At 36.7% G+C, this 20,832-nt stretch overlaps 2 pseudogenes; one reads left to right on the top strand and one right to left on the bottom strand.

The window, feature by feature from the left end:
- The first annotated feature begins 3,929 nt into the window (after positions 1 to 3,929).
- Positions 3,930 to 5,357, top strand: LOC131515243 (alpha-ketoglutarate dehydrogenase component 4-like; annotated as a pseudogene).
- Positions 4,978 to 5,076, bottom strand: LOC131515591 (U6 spliceosomal RNA; annotated as a pseudogene).
- Positions 5,358 to 20,832: the final 15,475 nt, after the last annotated feature.

Here is a 20,832-nt window from a genome sequence, read left to right as displayed (position 1 = left end):
TTAGGCTTAATTATTGACACTGCTTTGGTAGTGTCATGTTTATTAGATTTTTTGTCATTATTTTTACATTGGTATCTGTGTATTTGAATAAGCACTTGCCTTTTCCAGACTTCACGATTTCACTTTGACAGAGACTGCTCTTTACCAGTCAGCTCAATTTAGATTTCTGAACATGTCTGCTGGTAACATCTTTATTCTTTTTTTAAATATTTTAACATTTATTTTTGAGAAACATACAGACAATGAGTGGGAGAGGGGCAGAGAGGGGAAGACAGAATCTGAAGCAGGCTCCAGGCTCTGAGCTGTCAGCAGAGAGCCTGATGTGTGGCTCAAACCCACAAACCAGATCATCATGACCTGGGCCAAAGTCAGACGCCCAACCGACTGAGCCACCCAGGTGCCCCAGTAACCCCATCTGAGCTCTGAGGTGTGGGGTGGTACCATTGGCTGGGAACAGTTGAAGAGGACTATTAGCTTGGTTCCATCTATGTTGTCACAAATGCTTTATCATGGCTGAATAATATTCCATTATATCTAATATAATATACACACACCACATATTCTTTATCCATTTATCAATTAATGGATTCTCTTACTGCTTTTAAGATTCTCTATCTTTAATTTTTGACATTTTAATTATTATGTGTCTTAGTGTGGACCTCTCTGGGTGCATCTTTTTTGTGCTTCTGTGTGCTTCCTAGACCTGAATATTTGGTTTCCCTCCTGGGCTAGGGAAATTTTCAATTATTATTTCTTCAAATGAATTTTCTGCCCCTGTCTCTGTTTTCCTTTGGGGGCACAAAAAAATGTGAATATTTGTATATTCAGAGGTCATCTCTTATCATTTTTTTTTTAAGTGTTTAAATTTACTTTTAAGAGACAGACAGACAGAGCATGAGCTGGGGAGGGGCAGAGAGAGGACACACAGAATCCGAAGCAGGCTCTAGGCTCCAAGCTGTTGGCACAGAGCCTGGTGGTGGGGCTCAAACTCATGGATCAAGAGGTCATGACCTGAGCCAACTTAACTGACTGAGCCACCCAGGCACCCCAACTTATCCTTATTTTTTAAATGTCATTTTTCTTTCTGCTGTCAGCTTGGATGATTTATACTACCTTGTCTTTCAGAGCACAGTTCTTCCACATCATCTAATCTGTTGATTGCCTCTTGTGTTTTTTTTTTTTTCATCTCAGTTATTGTATTCTTTAGCTCTGATTTGTTTTTTCCATCTCTTGGTGTAAGTTTTCACTGAGTTTATTCACTCTTCTCTCAAGAGTGGTGGGCATCTTAATAATCATTATTTTGAACTCATTATCACATAGATTGTGTCCATTTTGTTTAGTTTTTTCCTGATGATTTGTCTTATTTCATGTGGAACACATTTCTCTCCCTTGTTTTGTCTGACTCTGTCTTTATTTTTATATATTGGGTAAGACAGCTACATCTCCTGTCATGGCATTATGTAGGTCATGGCTTATGTAGAAGCTATCCTGTGGGGCTCAGTACTGTAATCTCCCATGGACACCAGAGCCACTCTCTATGGGTATCCCCTGAATGGACTGCATGTACCCTCCTTTTGGAACCAGGCCATGACTGCTGATAGAACACTGGTGGGTGGGGCTAATCCCTGGCCCAACTGGCAGCAATGCCTGGCCACAGCTACTATCATGTGTGGGACTGACCCCTGGTGTAGCTAGATGGGAGGCCCAGCTGTACTCTCTGTGGGAATGCTTATGGCTGGGATTGGCCCCTCCAGTATGGTTGGCTCCAAGACTCACCTATGATTGCTATAGACCTGCTTGTGAGCAGAGCTGGCCCCCTCCCAGCTGGGGCAGGAGTGACATTAAAGAGGCACTAGTCCCTATCAAGGCTATTCCCCAGATGTGGCAAGGCAGGAGCTGCAATGGAGCAGTTCCTGCCAGGGCAGGAGGGGGATCAAGGTGGGTCCACAGGAGGATGCCAGGGCAAGGTGAGTGGTGCTAGCAAGGTAGATGAAAAGTATCCGAACTGGCTCCTTCCAGCACTGGGGCCCCAAGGCAGGATGAAGAAGAGCAATAAAAATTCCACTCACCAGGGAAGTTTCCTACAGATCCCTGCCCATCCAGCACATGCCCTAAAATCAGTCAACAAATATCCATCATGTATAGGCCTGGCGCTTTGCAAACTGCTTCTTTTTGTGATGGTTCTCAGAGCAAGTGATATGGTACATCGGTCCTTGAAGCTGGAGTCTTCATTTCCTAAAGCCCTCTGGGTCTCCCAGCTTCAAGCACCACTGGTTTTGAAAAGCAGGCATTATGGGGGCTCATCTTCCAGGACAAATCTTCCTGGTAGGAGGTGTCAAATTTGGGACTTCAACCCATAACTCCACAGGGAAGGCCTCTGCACCTATGATATCCCTCCCATTTGTGGGTTGTAACACTGGGGGTTTAGCTCCCAAGTATGTTTTCCCCTTCTGCCCTTCTTGAGGTGGCTTTATCTTCTTATCTTTAGCTGTGGAAGAGCTGTTTTGCTAGTCTCCAGGTCTTTCTCACAGTGAGTTGCATTATATTTAGTTGTAGCCGTGGTGTGCCCACAGGACTAAGTGAGCTCGGAATCTTCCTACTTTGCAATCTTTTTCCTCTTCAGTACCATTCTGTTGTAATTACTATAGCTTTGCAGTTTAGTTTGAAATCAAGAAGCATGACGTCTCTGGCTTTGTTCTTCCTCCTAATTATTGCTATACCTATTTAGGGTCTTTCATGGTTCCATAAAACTTTTAGGTTGATGTTTCAATTTCTATTAAAAATGCCATTGCATTTTTTATAAAGTTTGCATTGCAACTATCCATGGCTTTGGGTAGTATGGACATTGTAACAATAACAATATTATTCTGTACCAAGAAAACAAGGTATATGTCCATTTGTTGTATTCAATTTCTTTCACCAAGGTCTTATAATTTTTATTGTACATCTTTCACCTTCTCTGTTAAATGTATTCCTAAGTTTTTCATTGTTTTTGATAAAACTGTAAGTGGCATAATTTTGTTTCTTTTTCAGATATTTTTTAGTAGTGTAGAGAAATGCAACAGATTTTTTTTTAAGTTTAACTATTTTTTAGAGAGAGCATGAGCAGAGTGGAGCAGAGAAAGAGGGAGAAAGAGAATCCCAAGCAGGCCGTTCACACTGTCAGAGCAGGGCCCAACATGGGACCCAATCTCATGAACCATGAGATCATGACCTGAGCTGAGGTCAAGAGCCAGATGCTTAACCAACTGAGCCACCCAGGCACCCCTGAAACCTGGTTTTTAAGTGTTGATTTTGTATCCTGCAACTTTACTAATCTGATAAGTTCCAATACTTTTTGGGTGAGTCTTTAGGATTTTTCATATGTAAGATCATATCGGTTGCAAATGACAATTTTACTTTTTCCTTTCCAATATAGATTGCTTTTATTTCTTTGTCTGGTGCCTAATTTCCCTATAGCTAGGACTTCTAGTACTATGTTGCCTAAGAGTGATGATAGTAGGCAACTGTGTCTCATTCTGATCTTACCGGAAAACCTTTGAATTATTCACTGTGCACATGTTAGGATGTGAGATTATTATAAGTGGTTTTAAATATGTTGAGATATCCTTTTATTTCCAAGTGTTTGTAGATGTTTACCATGAAAAAATATCATATTCTGTCAAATGCTGTGCATCTATTGAGATTTGATTGTATGATTTTTATCTTTCATTCTGTTAATGGTATTTATTGATTTACATATTTAAACTGCTTCTACTTTATGCAATTTAGTGGTATATGATCATAATGTCTAAGGACCCGATGTATTTCTGTAGTGTAAGTTGTAACGTCTGGTTTTTCGTTTCTGACTTTACTTTTATTGAGTGTTCGCTCTTTCTTGAGTTAGTGTAGCTAAAAGTTCATCAACTTTGTTTATTTAAAAAAAACAGTTATAGTTATCTCTATGGCTACCAAGTACCCCAGAAGCTGCCCCATCTCAGAGTCATGATGGGCACCAAGATGGCATCTGCCAGCAAGGTCATTCAGGTAGTCAAGCCACATATTCCATTAAGGTTCCCTGACAGAAGACACCATTCTTTTCAAATATTTACTTCGAGAGAGAAAACATGTTCGAGAGAGAGAAGAAGAGAGAATCCTAAGCAGGCTTCACACACAGCACAGAGCCTGACACCGGGCTCAATCCCACGTGAGATCACTACCTGAGCCAGTATCAAGAGTCTGATGCTCAACCGACTGAGCCACCCAGGAGCCCCCAGAAGAGACAATTCTAAAGTCAGTGTATCAGAAGCTTTGTGATCAGTAGGACAACCATCTCAGTCTTCTTCAATTTCACAGCATTCTAAGGGAGGTAAATCACCAGACTTGCTGATGCATCTGGATCCACCAGATACTGCACAAATAATAAAAGCGTTACCTCAGAAATAAAGAAACTTGTGTCTCAAGAAGAAATTGAATGTATCCAATGTGGAGGTCCAGAAAAGTCACTGACCATGTGGCTGCTGTTTGTCCTCAAACAAAAGAAACGTCCTTACGATAAAGGACTTCCAATATGGCACATGAGAAATTATACTTTAATCAACTTCAATAAATATTCCGTAAAAAAAAAAAAAAACATAGAAAATTTAGATGAACACTTGCATCCCCTAATAGATGTATCTTGGTCAGTTTCTCCAAAAGAGTACCTATTTGTTTACATGCTTACTAAAGTATACGTTTTTTAAAAAGTTACCAATTGATTTCTATCTACTAGTCTCTCATTTCCACTCTGATCTCTGTTGTCCTTTCTTTTGCTAACTGTGGACTTTGTTTGTTCTCCCTTTTCTAATTCTTGAAGTGTAAAGTTAGGATACATCTTTGAGAAGTTTTACTTTCTTTTTTTAAAATTTTTTAAGTTTATTTATTTATTTTGAGAGGGGGGAGGGATGGAGGGAGAGAGAGAAACATCCTGCACTGTCAGAGCAGAGCCCCACACGGTGCAAAAATACAGAACGCTTCGCAAATTTGCTTGTCATCCTTGCACAGAGGCCATGCTAAACTCTGTATCGTTCTGGTTTTATGTGATGTCAAAGCAAGCACAAGATGTTTTACCTTTTTTAAAATATGAATTTATGCTATTATTTTCCCTCTCACAACTGCTTTTACAACATCTCATAGGTTTTGTTATGTTGTGTTTCCATTTTGCTTTGTTTCTATAATTTCTTATTATTTTTTATGGAAGTACAATTAGCATTAATTTCAGGTGTACAATATGATTCGACAATTCTATACATTATTCATGTCATCACAATAGGTGTACTTTTAATCTCCTTGGTCTTTTTCACTCCTCCCAGTATCCACCATCCCTCTGGCAACCATGAGCTTGTTCTGTGCATTTAAGTCTGTTTTTGTGTATTTCCTTTTCCTTTGTCCTTTTTTTTCTTAAATTCTGCATATAAGTGAAATATAGCATTTGCCTTGTCTGACTTACTTGGCTTAGCATTATACCTTTTTGGTCCATCCATGTTGTTCCAAATGTCAAGATCTTTTTTTTTTAATGACTGAACTAAATTCCATTGTAAAATATACCACATCTTCTATATCCATATTTATGGATGGACACTTGGGTTGCTTCCATATCTTGGATATTGTAAATAATGCTGCAATAATTATAGTGGTGCATCTATCTTTCCAAATTAGTGTTTTCACTTTTTTGGATAGATACCAAGTAGCAAAATTATTGGGTAATTCTACTTTTAGCTTTTTAAGGAAACTCTGATTGTTTTCCATAATGGCTGCACCAGTTTGCATTCTTAGACATGTCTCCTCAAGCAAAGGGAACAAAAGCAAAATAAAACTGTTGGGAATACTCCAAAATAAAAACTTTTGCACAGTGAAGCAAGCCATCAACGAGGCAGGCTACTGAATGGGAGATATTTGTAAATGACATATCTGATAATGGGTTAGTAACCAAAATATATAAAGATCTGGTACAACTTAAAAGAAAACAATCCAATTAAAATGGGCAGGACCTGAATAGACATTTTTCCAAAGAAGGCTACAAGTAGCCAACAGACACATGAAAGATGTTTAACATCATAATCATCAAGGAAATGCAAATCAAAATCTCAATGATCTATCACCTTATTCCTGTCAGAATGGCTAGAATCAAAAGGAAGAAATAAGTGTTGAGGAGGATGTGGAGAAAAGGGAACCATCATGCCCTCTTGGTGCTTCTATATGTGTTTTCTATTTCCTTTCAATTTTTTGACCCATTGGTTGTTCAGGAGTGTGTTGCTTACTTTCCACATATTTGTAGTTTTCCAAATTTTTTTTATGTTGTTTATTTCTAGTTGTTGACTCCATTATGGGTTGGAAAGGGTATTTGGAAAGGGTCAATCTCCTTAAATTTTTAAAGACTAGTGTGTGTCTTATCATATGATCAATTATTGAGAATGTTCTGGGGGTATTTGAGAAGAACATGTAATCTGCTTTTGAATAGAATGTCCGTTAGGTCCGTTTGTTCTATTTGTTTCACAGTGGTTCAGGTCCAAAGTTTATTGATTGACCTACCATTGCTGACATTGAGGTTCAGAATCCCCCATTGTTGCATTTTTATCTATTTCTCTCTTCATATTTGCTAGTACTTAATATATTAGGTATCTGACGTTGGATGTATGTATATTTACAATGGTTATATATTCTTGTTCAATTGACCCCTATAACATTATATAATGACCTTGCATTTCTCTTGTTACTATTTGGCTTAAAATCTCTTTTGTCCGATATAAGTATAGCTATTCCTGCTTTATTATGGTTTCCATTTGCATGGAATACCTTTTTAAATCCCTTCACTTTGAGTCTATGGTGTATCATTAAAGCTGTAGACTTTTGTGGGCAACATATAGTTGAGTCTTCTCTTTTTTTAATCTAGCCAGCTACTCTGTGCCATTAATTTGTGAACTAATTTAATGTAGGGTATCTCTGTTGGTTAAGCACGGGACTCTTGATTTTGGCTCAGGTCATGATCTCATGGTTATGAAATCAAGCCCCACATTGGGCTCCCCACTGAGCCTGGAGCCTGGAGCCTGCTTAAGATTCTCTCCCTCGCCTCTCCCTCTGCACCTCCCCCACTCATGTTCTTTCTCACAAAAACAATTTCATTTATACTGAGTTTTTATTGATATCTAATAGCTTACCAATGCTATATTATTAAATATATTCTGATTATTTTGTATTTCCACTGTTTCTCTTTTCCTCCCTTTGCCTACATTTGTAACCTGGTAATTTTCTGTGGTATTCTCTGGTTTTCCTTTCTTTCTTTTTTTTTAATGAGGTGTAATTGACCTATAACACTGTGTAAGTTTTAGGTATACAGTTGGTTGATGTATTTATATATTCAAATATGTATATGTATGTTCTTTATCCATTTATCCATTCACAGATGTTTCGACTCTTTTAATATATTGACTATGTTGAATAAATTTGCAGTGAATGTTGGTATGCAGATCTCTTTTAGATACTGATTTCAATTACATATATATACAGATATAGTCTATGCAGTCTATATACATATAGTCTATCTACAGATATAGACTAAAGAATAAGATTGCTAGATCATGTAGTAGTTCAATTTTTTAATTTTTTAAGGAACTTCCATATTGTTTCAAAAATGGTTGCGCTATTTTACATTCCCACCAGCAGTGTATAAGGATTCCCTTTGTCCACATCTTCGGCAACATTTTTTATTTGTTGTCTTTTCTATGAAAGCCATTTTAACAGGTGTGAGGTTATACCTCATTGTTTTTGATGTGCCTTTCCCCTGATGATTAGTGATGTCAAGCATCCTTTAATGTAACAGTTGCCATTTGTGTGTCTTACATGGGAAAATAACATTCAGGGGTTTTTGCTCATTTTTCACCAGGATTACTTGGTTTTTTGCTATTGACTTGTATGAGTTCTTTTGGATACTAGCTCCTTATTCAATATAAAGTTTGTGAATTTCTCCCATTCTTTAGGTTGACTTTTCATCCTAATGATTTATTGATTGCTTCCTTTGCTGTGAAGAAGCTCTTTAGTTTAATGTAGTCCCATTTATTTATTTTTATATTGCCTGTGCTTTGGGGGACTTATCCAAGAAACCATCATTTACACCAAATTCAAGAACTTTTTTCCATGTTTTCTTCTAGGAGTTTTATGGTTTCAAGTCTTATACTTTAATCTTTGACACATTTCAATTTAATTTTGTGAGTAGTGTAAGATAAGGTTCTAGTTTCATTCTTTCACATGTGAATATCTACTTTTTTCAACACCATTTATTGAAGACTATCCTTTTCCCATTGTGTGTTTTTGTCACCCTTGTCACAATTAGTTGACTTAATATGGGATTTTATGTCTGGGTTTCCTATTCTGTTCCTTTCATCTGTATGCCTGCTTTTAATGCCGGTACCATAGTGTTTTGGTTATTATAGCTTCATAATATAGGCTGAAATTAGGTATTGTGATTCTTCTCTTTTCTAGTATTGCTTCCACTATTTGCAGTTTTTTGTGGTTCCATAAAAACTTTAGAATTGTTTCTTTTATTTTGATGAAAAATGCCACTGGAATAACTTTGATGGAGATTGTATTGAATCTATACATCACTTTGGGTAGTATTAACATTTCCACAATATTATTTTTCCAGTCCAAGAACATGGGTTATCTTTCCATTTCTTTCTCTTCAATTTCTTTTATCAATGTCTTAAAGTTTTCAGTACACAGGTCTTACATTTCCTTCATTAAATTTATTTCTAAGTATTTTAGTGTTTTTATACTATTTTAAATAATATGGCTTTCTTAATTTATTTTTTAGGGAGTTTATTGTTAGTATGTAGAAATGCAACTGATTTCTGTATGTTCATTTTGTTATCTGCAAATTAACTGAATTAATTTATTCTACAAATTTGAGTGGAGTCTTGGGTTTTCTGTGTATAGATCTGCAGGAGTAATTTTACTTCTCTTTTGATGTGGATTATTTTTATTCTTCTTGCCTAATTGGTCTGGCTAAGATTTCCAGTACTCTGTTGAATAGAAATGGTGACAGTGGGTAATTTTGTTGCTCTTGATCTTAAAGATAAGGATTTTAACTTTTCATCACTACGTATGAGGTTAGCTATGGGTTTATCATACATGGGCTTTATTGTGCTAAGAAATATTCCTTCTATAACCAATTCATTGATCGTTCTTATGAAAGAATGTATTTTGTCAAATATTTTTTCTGCGTCTATTGAGATAACCATATGAATTTTATCTTTCATTAATGTGGTATATATCATTTTTGGATTTGTGAATGTTAAATAATCCTCTTACCACAGTTAGAAATCCTACTTGGTCATGCAGTATGATCCCTTTAATGTGCTATTGAATTATGTTTGCTAATATTGTATTGAGAATGTTTGAATCTATATTCATCAGGAATATTGGCCTGTAATTTTCTACTCCTGTGGAGTCCTTGCCCTATTTTGGTATCCAGGTAATTCTGACATTGTCAAATGAGTTTGGAGGTAGTATCCCTTTTATTATTTTGAAATAGTTTGGGAAGAATTGGTATTAATTTTTCTAAACGTCTGGTAGAATTCACCAGGGAAACCATATGGTCCTGGGGTTTTCTGTGTTGAGAGGGTTGTTTTTTTGTTTGTTTGTTTTTTTGTCTTTTTCTTTTTTTAACTAGTGATTCAATCTTATTTATTATTTGTCTCTTTAGATATTTTCTTTCTTCCTGAGTTAGGGTAAGTCATATGTGTCTAAGAATTTACCCATTTCTTCTAGATTATCCCATTTGTTGGCATATAATCATTCAGAGTAGCCTCATAATCCTCTCTATACCCTTTCTATAATGCCTCCTCTTTCATGTCTGATTGAATCTTCTCTCTTCTTAGTTAATCTTGCTAAAGGTTTGTCAGTTTTGTTTATCTTTCCAAAAAACTAGCTCTTAGTTCTGTGGATCTTTTTTATTGTTTTTCCGGAGTCCATTTCATTTATTTCTCCTCTGATCCTTGTTATTTTCCCGTTTATGATAAATTTAAGCTTAGTTGGTTCTTCCAGTTTTTAAGGTATAAAGTGAGACTGAGATCTTTCCTGTGTCTTAATGAAGGTATTTGTGACTATAACTTTCCCTCTTAGAGCTGCATTCGCAACATCCCATAGGTTTTGATATATTGTGTTTCCATCTTCATTTTTTTCAAGATATTTCTTGATTTCCCTTTTGACTTCTTCTTTGACCCATTGGTTGTACAGAAGCATGTATTTTAATCTCCAACTCTTTGTGATGTTTCCAGCTTTCCTACTGCTAGTGATTTCTAGTTTCGTTGCATTGTAGTTTGAAAAGATACTTGGTGTAATATCAATCTTATATTTGCTAAGATATGTTTTGTGACCTATTATGTAAAGTCTCCTGGAGAGTGTCCCTGTGTGCTTGGAAGGAATGTGTACTGCTACTGCTGGATGGAAATTTCTGTATATATCTGTTAGGTCTATTAGTGTAAAATGTCCTTCAAGCCCATTGTTTCCTTATTGATTTTCTGCCTGAATAATATCCATTGTTGAAAATAGTGTATTGAAATCCCTATTATTGCATTGCTGTCTATTTTTTGCTTCACATCTGTTAATAATTTTTAAATCTATTTAGGTGCTCCAATTTAGGGGCTTATATGTTTAGAATCATTATATCTTCTTGATAAATATACTTTGTGTCTTAAAGTGTATTTTGTCTTGAGCCCCTGAGTGGCTCAGTCAGCTGAGCATCCAACTCTTGATTTCAGCTCAGATCATGATCCCAGCAGAGTGGGACCAAGTCCCATGTCAGGCTCCATGCTAAGCATGGAGCCTACTTAAGATTCTCTTTCTCCCTCTGCCCCTCTCCCCAGCTTGCTCATTCTCTAATTTTTTTTAAAGTCTATTTTGTCTGATAAAAATATAGCTACCCCCATGTTCTTTTGGTTTTCATCTGGCTGAAAAAGATTTTTTTTCAGCCTGTAAGTGTCCTTAAAACTGAAGAGTCTCTTGTAGGTAGTATATAGTTGGGTTTTATTTTTTCATCCATTCAGCCACTCAGTGTGTTTTAATCATAGAATTAAAACATTTACATTTAAAGTAATTATTGACAAGAATTTATCACCATTTTACTGCTTTCTTATACTTTGTAGTTTCTTGTTTCCTTCTACTCTTGCTGTATTTCTTTGTAGGTTGATGAATTTTATTGTAGGGGTATGCCTTAGTTCTTTTTATTGTTTTTGTACATGTTACAGATTTTTTGCTCTGTGGTTATCATGAGGCTTTAATAATACATCTTATAGATATAACTATTTTAAGCCCATAACAGCTTATATTGCATAAGTAATTTCTACACATTTAATTTCAACCTCCCCACAATATGTTGATTTCTGAATTTACATTTTTATATTGTGTGCCTATTAATTAACAACAATGTTGTAGTTCTTATACTTCAACATTTTTGTCTCAATATTTTTACTTCTCATCTACCATTGCACTATTAAACTATTTTGAATTTGACTACATATTTACCTTTACCCGGAGTTTTATACTTCTATCTATTTTCACTTCACTGATTACAAACCTTTTGTATTTGGTTGAAGATTTTCCATTAGCATTCCTTATAGTGCAGCTTTAGTGGTGATAAATTCACTTATGTCTGTCTGGGAAATTATTTTTCTGTCATTTCTGAGTTACCACTTTGCTGGGTAGAATATCCTTGGTTGACTTATTTTTGAACATTTGAATATACCTACTACCCTCTCCTGGCCTTCAAAGTATTTTCTGAGAAATCTCCTTTATAGTTTTATTGGGATTCTCTTGTGTAAAATATTCTTCTTTATCTTGCTGCTTTCAAAATTCTAACTTTGTCTTTGATTTCTGAGAACTTGATTATAATGTGTCTCAATGAAGATCTGTTGGACTGAATCTGAGAATCTTTTAGCTTCCTGTACCTGGATGGCCACATCCCTTCCCATATTTAGGAAGTTTCCAACAATTATTTCTTTGAATAAGTTTTCTTTCCCTTTATTCCTCACTTCTTATTCTGAGACTCTTCTAATGTCAAATTTTCTTTAGGATCTTTTTCTGGAATATTGCTGTTTCTTTGGTGATGTCATGTTTCCTTGTTTGTGTGTGTGTTTCTAATGGCTTTGCATTAATGGCTATACATCTGAGGGTGCAGTCACCTCTCCCGGTATTTTCAGCCAGGCTTCAGTGAGTCAAGACTTTCACCTAGCAATGTCTATAAGGACACCTCTTTGGTGTCTTTTGTTCCTGAGAAAGCACAGTGGCAGAGTCTCCATTTCGCTCCATTCAGCTGAGGTTGATGTTTTCCCAACTGAATTTATGACTGCAGAGGATGTGTAGGTGCTAATGGCTGGTAGAGCTCTTGGGATCTTCAGAGGTAAAGGCTGCTGGATGCTTTCTGTTCTTCTCCAATGATGGTCTGTTAGAGTTATGTGTTGGAACCTGGAGTGCTAGGAAGAGAAGAGAGGCTGCAAGGCAATGATATTCAGTGCTGTTAACTGAGACTCAGGGACAGCCCTGGAAATTACTGGCAGAGCCATGACCTGAACCCAGGATGGAGCTTAGGGCAGTGTTATCACCCCAAGGCAAAATGAATCAGAGCTTTGATGTGGGATGAAGGGTATATTTCAGGGCAGCCGCTGCATAGTTCCAGCTATGATAGGTCATAGACCTTGACTTGTCAGTGGGGAGTGGGGCTCAACAAAGTCGCAGTAGCTCTGCAATGACAATCCAGAGCTGCAACCTGGAACACAGTGGGTGGGGCTCAGAGTGGCAGCAGCAACCAAAATGGCAACAAAGCATGGCTTGAGATCTTGGAGTTGGGGCTTATGTTGGTGGAGGCTGCCCTAGTAATGGCAAGACAGAACCATGATGTCCAATTTCCTCTCAGGGTTGGAAAAAGTTCTGTTTTTTTTTTTTTTTTTAATAATTATATCCCCCTTCTATCTCCCTTTTCCTTCTGAAATCTCATTTTTCCTAATATTTGTTCTTTTAATGGAACCCATAGATCACAGGTGTGTTTGGTTCTTTTTCATTCTTTTTACTTTGTTCTACTCTGGCTGGGTTACCTCAGAATTCCTGTTCTCTAGCTCACTTATTTTGTCTTCCATTTGCTCTACTCTGATGCAGATTCTCTCTCTTGCATTTTTCATTTCATTCATTGAATTCTTTTTTTTTCTCTTTTTTTTTCAATATATGAAGTTTATTGTCAAATTGGTTTCCATACAACACCCAGTGCTCATCCCAAAAGGTGCCCTCCTCAATACCCATCACCCACCCTCTCCTCCCTCCCACCCCCCATCAACCCTCAGTTTGTTCTCAGTTTTTAAGAGTCTCTTTCATTCATTGAATTCTTTAGCTCCAAAACTTTTTGGTTATTTTTAATGATAGTCATCTCTTTGACAAATATCTCATTTTGTTCTTTTTTTTTTTTCTGATTTCAGTGAATTGTCTTCCTGAGTTTTCTTGTAGCTCATTGTATTTTCACAAAAGTATTTTGATTTCCTTATTGGCTAAATCACATAGTTCCATTCCCCTGGGCTTGATTATTGAATTATTGTTATCTTTTGGTAATGACAAATTTCCTTGATTTTTTTTTTACTGTTTTTTGTACTTTTCAGTTGCCGCTTTCATATTTGAAATACCAGACACCTCTTAGATCTTTACTAGAGCTTTCAGACTGAATATACTTTTTATTGATGTCTGGAGTTTCTCAACCTTCTTGGTTTTCTAGAAGAGGGTGCGATAACTGAAGTTGGTGGTTTCTCTATAACCCACAGGTCCTGGTTTGTTTTTCTGACAGCACTCAGTATACTAGACTTGCTCCCATTGCAGTGGGTGATTCACACGAAGAATTGGCCACAGGATGGAAAATTGTGGGTTTAGCATGGGGTCCATGGGATCAGTGAGTTCCTGTGAACTCAATGGGGGAGATCCTTGGATATGGTACCTTCAGAGTTTCGTGAGTATAATCTGTGCTGAAGTTCTAAATGCAATCAGCAAGAACTGCCTCCTTTTAAATATCCTTTAGCATTCCAATATTTGCCAATCTTCCCCCATTCTTCTCAGTTATAGAGGTTCCACCTCAGTATGCTTCTTGCTGCCAAAGAGTTTCTCCAATGTGTTACCCACACAACTAGGTAGCTAGGCACCTGTTCAGTGCTCTCCTTTCCCTGTGAGAGAAGTTACCACTGATAGATAGATAGATAGTTCAGCCCAGTGCAATGTTGACTCAAAGGAGGTGGCAGTTCGGGGAAAATCCTCTTACCATCTCCACTGTAACCAAATTCACTCATATATATAGACATATAGAGATGTATAGAGAGAGAGCATGTGAGTGTGCCATAATTGTTTTGTTTCATAGACCCATTGTTCCTTGTTTCCTGTCTTCTTTCTTTTGTGTGTTTTGATGTGCTATATGTATATGCTTTGACTTTTTTTATTATGTTCTTTTGTAAATTACTATATGTTTTTCCCCTTTGGTTATCATAAAACTTATACAAAATATTTTAAAATTATAACACCCTATTTTTTTATTTTTTTAACTTTATTTTTTATTTTTCAAAATTTACACCCAAGTTAGTTAGCATATAGTGAAGCAATGATTTCAGAGGTAGATTCCTTAATGCCCCTTACCCATTTAGTCCATGCCCCTTCCCACAACCCCTCCAGCAACCCTCAGTTTGTTCTCCATATTTATGAGTCTCTTATGTTTTGTCCCCCTCCCTGTTTTTATATTATTGTTGTTTTCCTTCCCCTATCTTCATCTGTTTTGTCTCTTAAAGTCCTCATAGGACTGAAGTCATACAATTTTTGTCTTTCTCTGACTAATTTCACTTAGCATAATACCCTCCAGTTCCATCCACATAGTTGCAAATGGCAGGATTTCATTCTTTTTGATTTCTGAGTAATACTCCATTGTATATATATACACCACATTTTCTTTATCCATTCATCCATTGATGAACGTTTGGGCTCTTTCTACTTTGGCTATTGTTGATAGTGCTGCTATAACTATGGGGGTGCATGTGTCCCTTCAAAACAGCACACCTGTATCCCTTGGATAAATGCCTAGTAGTGCAATTGCTGGGTCATAGGGTAGTTCTATTTTTAGTTTTTTGAGGAACCTCAATACTGTTTTCCAGAGTGGCTGCACCAGCTTGCATTTCCACCAACAATGCAAAACAGATCCTCTTTTTCCACATCTTTGCCAACATCTGTTGATGCCTGAGTTATTAAGGTTAGCCACTCTGACAGGTGTAAGGTGATATCTCATTGTGGTTTTGATTTGTATTTCCCTGATGATGAGTGATGTGGAGCATTTTTTCATGTGTCGGTTGGCCATCTGGATGTCTTCTTTGGAGAAGTGTCTATTCATGTCTTTTGCCCATTTCTTCACTGGATTATTTGTTTTTTGGGTGTTGAGTTTGAGAAGTTCTTTATACATTTTGGATACTAACCCTTTATCTGATATGTCTTTTCCAAATATCTTCTCCCATTCTGTCGGTTGCCTTTTGGTTTTGCTGATTGTTTCCTTCGGTGTGCAGAAGCTTTTTATTTTGATGAGGTCCCAGTAGTTCATTTTCTCTTTTGTTTCCCTTGCCTGTGGAGATGTGTTGAGTAAGAAGTTGCTGCAGCCAAGATCAAAGAGGTTTTTGTCTGCTTTCTCCTCGAGGATTTTGATGGCTTCCTGTCTTACATTGAGGTCTTTCATCCATTTTGAGTTTATTTTTGTGTATGATGTAAGAAAGTGGTCCAGGTTCATTCTTCTGCATGTCACTCTCCAGTTTTCCCAGCACCACTTGCTGAAGAGACTGTCTTTATTCCCTTGGATATTCTTTCCTGCTTTGTGAAAGATTAGTTGCCCATACGTTTGTGGGTCCATTTCTGGGTTCTTTATTCTATTCCATTGATCTGAGTGTCTGTTCTTGTGCCAGTACCATACTGTCTTGATGATTATAGCTGTGTAGTATAGCTTGAAGTCTGGGATTGTGATGCCTCCTGCTTTGGTTTTCTTTTTCAAGATTGCTTTGGCTATTTGGGGTCTTTTCTGATTTCATATAAATTTTAGGATTATTTGTTCTAGCTCTGTGAAGAATGCTGGTGTTACTTTGATAGGGATTGCATTGAATATGTAGATTGCTTTGGGTAGTATCGACATTTTAACAATATTTGTTCTTCCTATCCAGGAGAATGGAATCTTTTTCCATTTCTTTGTGTCCTCTTCAATTTCTTTCATAAGCTTTATATAGTTTTCAGTGTACAGATTTTTTACCTCTTTGGTTCAATTTATTCCTAGGTATTTTATGGTTTTTGGTGCAACTGTAAATGGGATCGATTCCTTGATTTCTCTTTCTGTTGCTTCATTCTTGGTGTATACCAAAAGCAACAAAAGCTTAGAAAGGGCCAGAGAACACCAGAAACTTCAACTCTACAAACATCATAATGGCAATAAATTCATATCTTTCAGTACTCCCTCTAAACGTCAATGGACTCAATGCTCCAATCAAAAGACATAGGGTAACAGAATGGATAAGAAAACAAGATCCATCTATATGCTGTTTACAAGTAGACCTAAAGACACCTACAGATTGAAAATAAGGGGATGCAGAACCATCTATCATGCTAATGGCCAACAAAAGAAAGCCAGAGTAGCCATACTTATATCAGACAATATAGACTTTAAAATAAAGACTGTATCAAGAGATGCAGAAGGGCATTATTCCATAATCAAGGGGTATATAGACCAAGAAGACCTAACAATTGTAAACGTTTATGCACCAAATGTGAAAACTCCCAAATATAGAAATCAATCACAAACAAAGAAACTCATCGATAGTAATACCATAATAGTAGGAGACTTCAACACCCCACTCACAGCAATAGACAGATCATCTAATCAAAAAATCAACAAGGAAACAATGGCTTTGAATGACACATTGGACCAGATGGACTTAACAGATATATTCAGAACATTTCATCCTAAAGCAGCAGAATGTACATTCTTCTCCAGTGCACATGGAAAATTCTCCAGAATAGACCATGTACTGGGACACAAATCAGCCCTAAGTACAAAAAGATCGAGATCATACTGTGCATATTTTCAGACCACAATGCTATGAAACTCGAAATCAACCACAAGAAAAAATTTGGAAAGGTAACAAATACTTGGAGACTGAAGAACATCCTACTAAAGAATGAATGGGGGGCACCTGGGTGGCTCAGTTGGTTAAGCGTCCGACTTCGGCTCAGGTCACGATCTCACTGTCCGTGGGTTCGATCCCCGCGTCGGGCTCTGTGCTGACTGCTCAGAGCCTGGAGCCTGTTTCAGATTCTGTGTCTCCCTCTCTCTCTGACCCTCCCCCGTTCATGCTCTGCCTCTCTCTGTCTCAAAAATAAATAAATCTTGAAAGAAAGAAAGAAAGAAAGAAAGAAAGAAAGAAAGAAAGAAAGAAAGAAAGAAAGAAAGAAAGAAAGAAAGAAAGAAAGAAAGAAAGAAAGAAAGAAAGAAAGAAAGAAAGAAAGAAAGAAAGAAAGAAAGAAAGAAAGAAAGAAAGAAAGAAAGAAAGAAAGAAAGAAAGAAAGAAAGAAAGAAAGAAAGAAAGAAAGAAAGAAAGAAAGAAAGAAAGAAAGAAAGAAAGAAAGAAAGAAAGAAAGAAAGAAAGAAAGAAAGAAAGAAAGAAAGAAAGAAAGAAAGGGCTAACCAAGCAGTTAAAGAGGAAATTAAAAAGTATATGGAAGTCAATGAAAATTATAACACCACAACCCAAAACCTCTGGGATGCAGCAAAGGCGGTCATAAGAGGAAAGTATAATAGCAATCCAGGCCTTCCTAAAGAGGGAAGAAAGGGGGCGCCTGGGTGGCTCAGTCGGTTAAGCGTCCGACTTCAGCTCAGGTCATGATCTCGCGGTCCATGAGTTCGAGCCCCGCGTCAGGCTCTGGGCTGATGGCTCAGAGCCTGGAGCCTGCTTCCGATTCTGTGTCTCCCTCTCTCTCTGCCCCTCCCCCGTTCATGCTCTGTCTCTCTCTGTCTCAAAAATAAATAAATGTTAAAAATTAAAAAAAATAAAAAATAAAAAGAAGGAAGAAAGATCTCAGATACACAACCTAACCTTATGCCTTAAGGAGCTGGAAAAAGAACAGAAAATAAAACCCAAAACCAGCAGAAGACAGGAAATAATAAAGATTAGAGCAGAAATTAATGCTATCAAAAACAAAAACAAAAACAGTAGAACAGATCAATGAAACCAGAAGTTCTTTGGAAGAATTAACAAAATGGATAAACCACTAGCCAGTTTGATCAAGAAGAAAAAGGAAAGGACCCAAATAAGTAAAATCAAGAATGAAAGAGGAGAGATCACAACCAACACAACAGAAATAAAAACAATAATAAGAGAATATTATGAGCAATTATATGCCAATAAAATGGGCAATCTAGAAGAAATGGACAAATTTCTAGAAACATATACACCACCCAAACTGAAACAGGAAGAAATAGAAAATTTGAACAGACCCATAACCAGTAAGGAAATCAAATTAGTAATCAAAAATCTGCCAAAAAACTAGAGTCCAGGGCCAGATGGCTTTGCAGGGGGAATTCTACCAAACTTTTAAAGAAGAGTTAACACCTATTCTCTTGAAGGTGTTCCAAAAAGTAGAAATGGAAGGAAAACTTCCAAACTCTTTCTATGAAGCCAGCATTACCTTGATTCCAAAACCAGACAGAGACCCCACTAAAAAGGAGAACTATAGACCAATTTCCCTGATGAACATGGATGCAAAAGTCCTCAACAAGATATTAGCCAACTGGATCCAACAATACATTAAAAAAAACTATTCACCACAACCAAGTGGGATTTATACCTGGGATGCAGGGCTGGTTCAATATCCGCAAAACAATTAACGTGATTCATCACATCAATAAAAGAAAGGACAAGAACCATATGATCCCCTCAATAGATCAGAGAAAGCATTTGACAAAATACGGCAACGTTTCTTGATAAAAAACCCTAAAGAAAGTAGGGATAGAAGGATCAGACCTCAAGATCATAAAGCCATATATGAACAACCCAACACTAAAATCATCCTCAATGGGGAAAAACTGAGAGCTTTCCCCCTAAGGTCAGGAACAAGACGGGGATGTCCACTCTTGCCACTGTTATTCAACACAGTATTGGAAGTCTTAGCCTCTCTGGTCAGACAACACAAAGAAGTAAAAGGCATCCAAATCAGCCAGGAGGAGGTCAAACTCTCACTCTTTGCAGATGACATGATACTCTATGTAGAAAACCCAAAAGATTCCACCAAAAAACTGCTAGAACTGATTCATGAATTCAGCAAAGTTGTAGGATATAAAATCAATGCACAGAAATAACACCCTATTTCTTAAACTAATAACGATTTCAGTAAAATTCCTATGCTTTACATCTCCTCCCACATTTCAGGTTACTGATATTACAATTTACATTTGTATATTTTTTAACTATATAACTAATACAGATAATTGTAGTTATGCTTATTTTTACTATCTTTGTTTTTTAAATTAGAGTTGTGATTGAATTATGCACAACCATTACCATATTTCAGAATTTAACTTTGGCTATACATTTACCGTTACTGTGGAGTTTTGCACAGCCATCTTATGTTTTTTATGTTATTAGTGTCTTTTTAGTTCCACTCAAATAACTTCTTTTAGCATTTCTTGTAAAGCATGTCTAGTGGTATTTCCCTCAGTTTTTGTTTATTCAGGAAAATCTTGACCTCATTTTCTTTAAGGGCAGCTTCCTTGGAAAGAGTATTGGTTCACATTTTTTTTAATACTTTGAATATATCATCTCATTCTCTTCTGGCCTGAAAAGTTTCTGTTGAGAAATCCACTGTTAATTACAATGGGTTCCTTGTATATAACTTTTTTTCTTTTATCTTGCTGCTTTCACAATTCTTTGTCATTGATTTTTCACCAAATGATACTGTATCTGTATACCCCTATTCTGGTTCAACTAGTAGAGTTACATCTTGGATCTGGATGTCCATTTTTCTGCCCAGGTTTGTGCATTTTCAGCCATTGTTGATTTAAATATACATCTTTGCCTCTCTTTCTCATCTTTTGGAATTCCTAAAATGTAAATATTGTTCTTTTCATTCTGTCCTATACATCCCAAAAGCTTTCTTCACTCTTTTTCATTCTTTTTTTTTTTCCATTTTGTTCCTCTAACTGGATCATTCCAGTCAAGTGTCTTATCTTCCAGATTGCTGATCCTTTCTTCTGTTAAGTCGGCTTTTGAATTCTTTATTCAATTTTTTCAGTTGAGTTATTATATCCTTTAGCTCTAGGATGGCTGGGTATTTTTTTATGGTTTCTATTTTTTTATTGAACCCTTGATTTGTCCATGCATTTTCCCATAAATTAATTTGGTTGTCTGTGTGTTCTTGTCATTCATGAAAATTATTTAAGGGTGTTATTCTGAATTCTTTGACACTTCTTAAATCTCCACATTCTAGGATCAGTTATTAGAATTTTATTAGTTTCCTTTGGTGATATCATATTTACCTGATTTTTCATGATCCAAGGATCATTCCTCACAGTTATAACTACATTTGAGTAAGTGGTCTCCTCTTTCAGAATTTTTGGGTTTGTTTTTGTAGAAAGAGTTCTTCACCAGTCACTTCAGTTTGGGTTTCTGGATGTGTCTGCTGGTAACATCTTTGTAAAGTTGGGGCCTGCTATTAAGGTATATTTTTGTGCAAGGCAACTGTTCAAGTTCTGGGGTCAAGCATAAGGAGATGTGCCCCTTTCTG

The sequence above is a fragment of the Neofelis nebulosa genome, chromosome 6, assembly GCF_028018385.1.
Source record: "Neofelis nebulosa isolate mNeoNeb1 chromosome 6, mNeoNeb1.pri, whole genome shotgun sequence".
NCBI classification, from domain to species: Eukaryota; Metazoa; Chordata; class Mammalia; order Carnivora; family Felidae; genus Neofelis; species Neofelis nebulosa.
The sequence above is the reverse complement of the archived record's forward strand: the minus strand, read 5'-3'. Positions and strand labels throughout refer to the sequence as shown.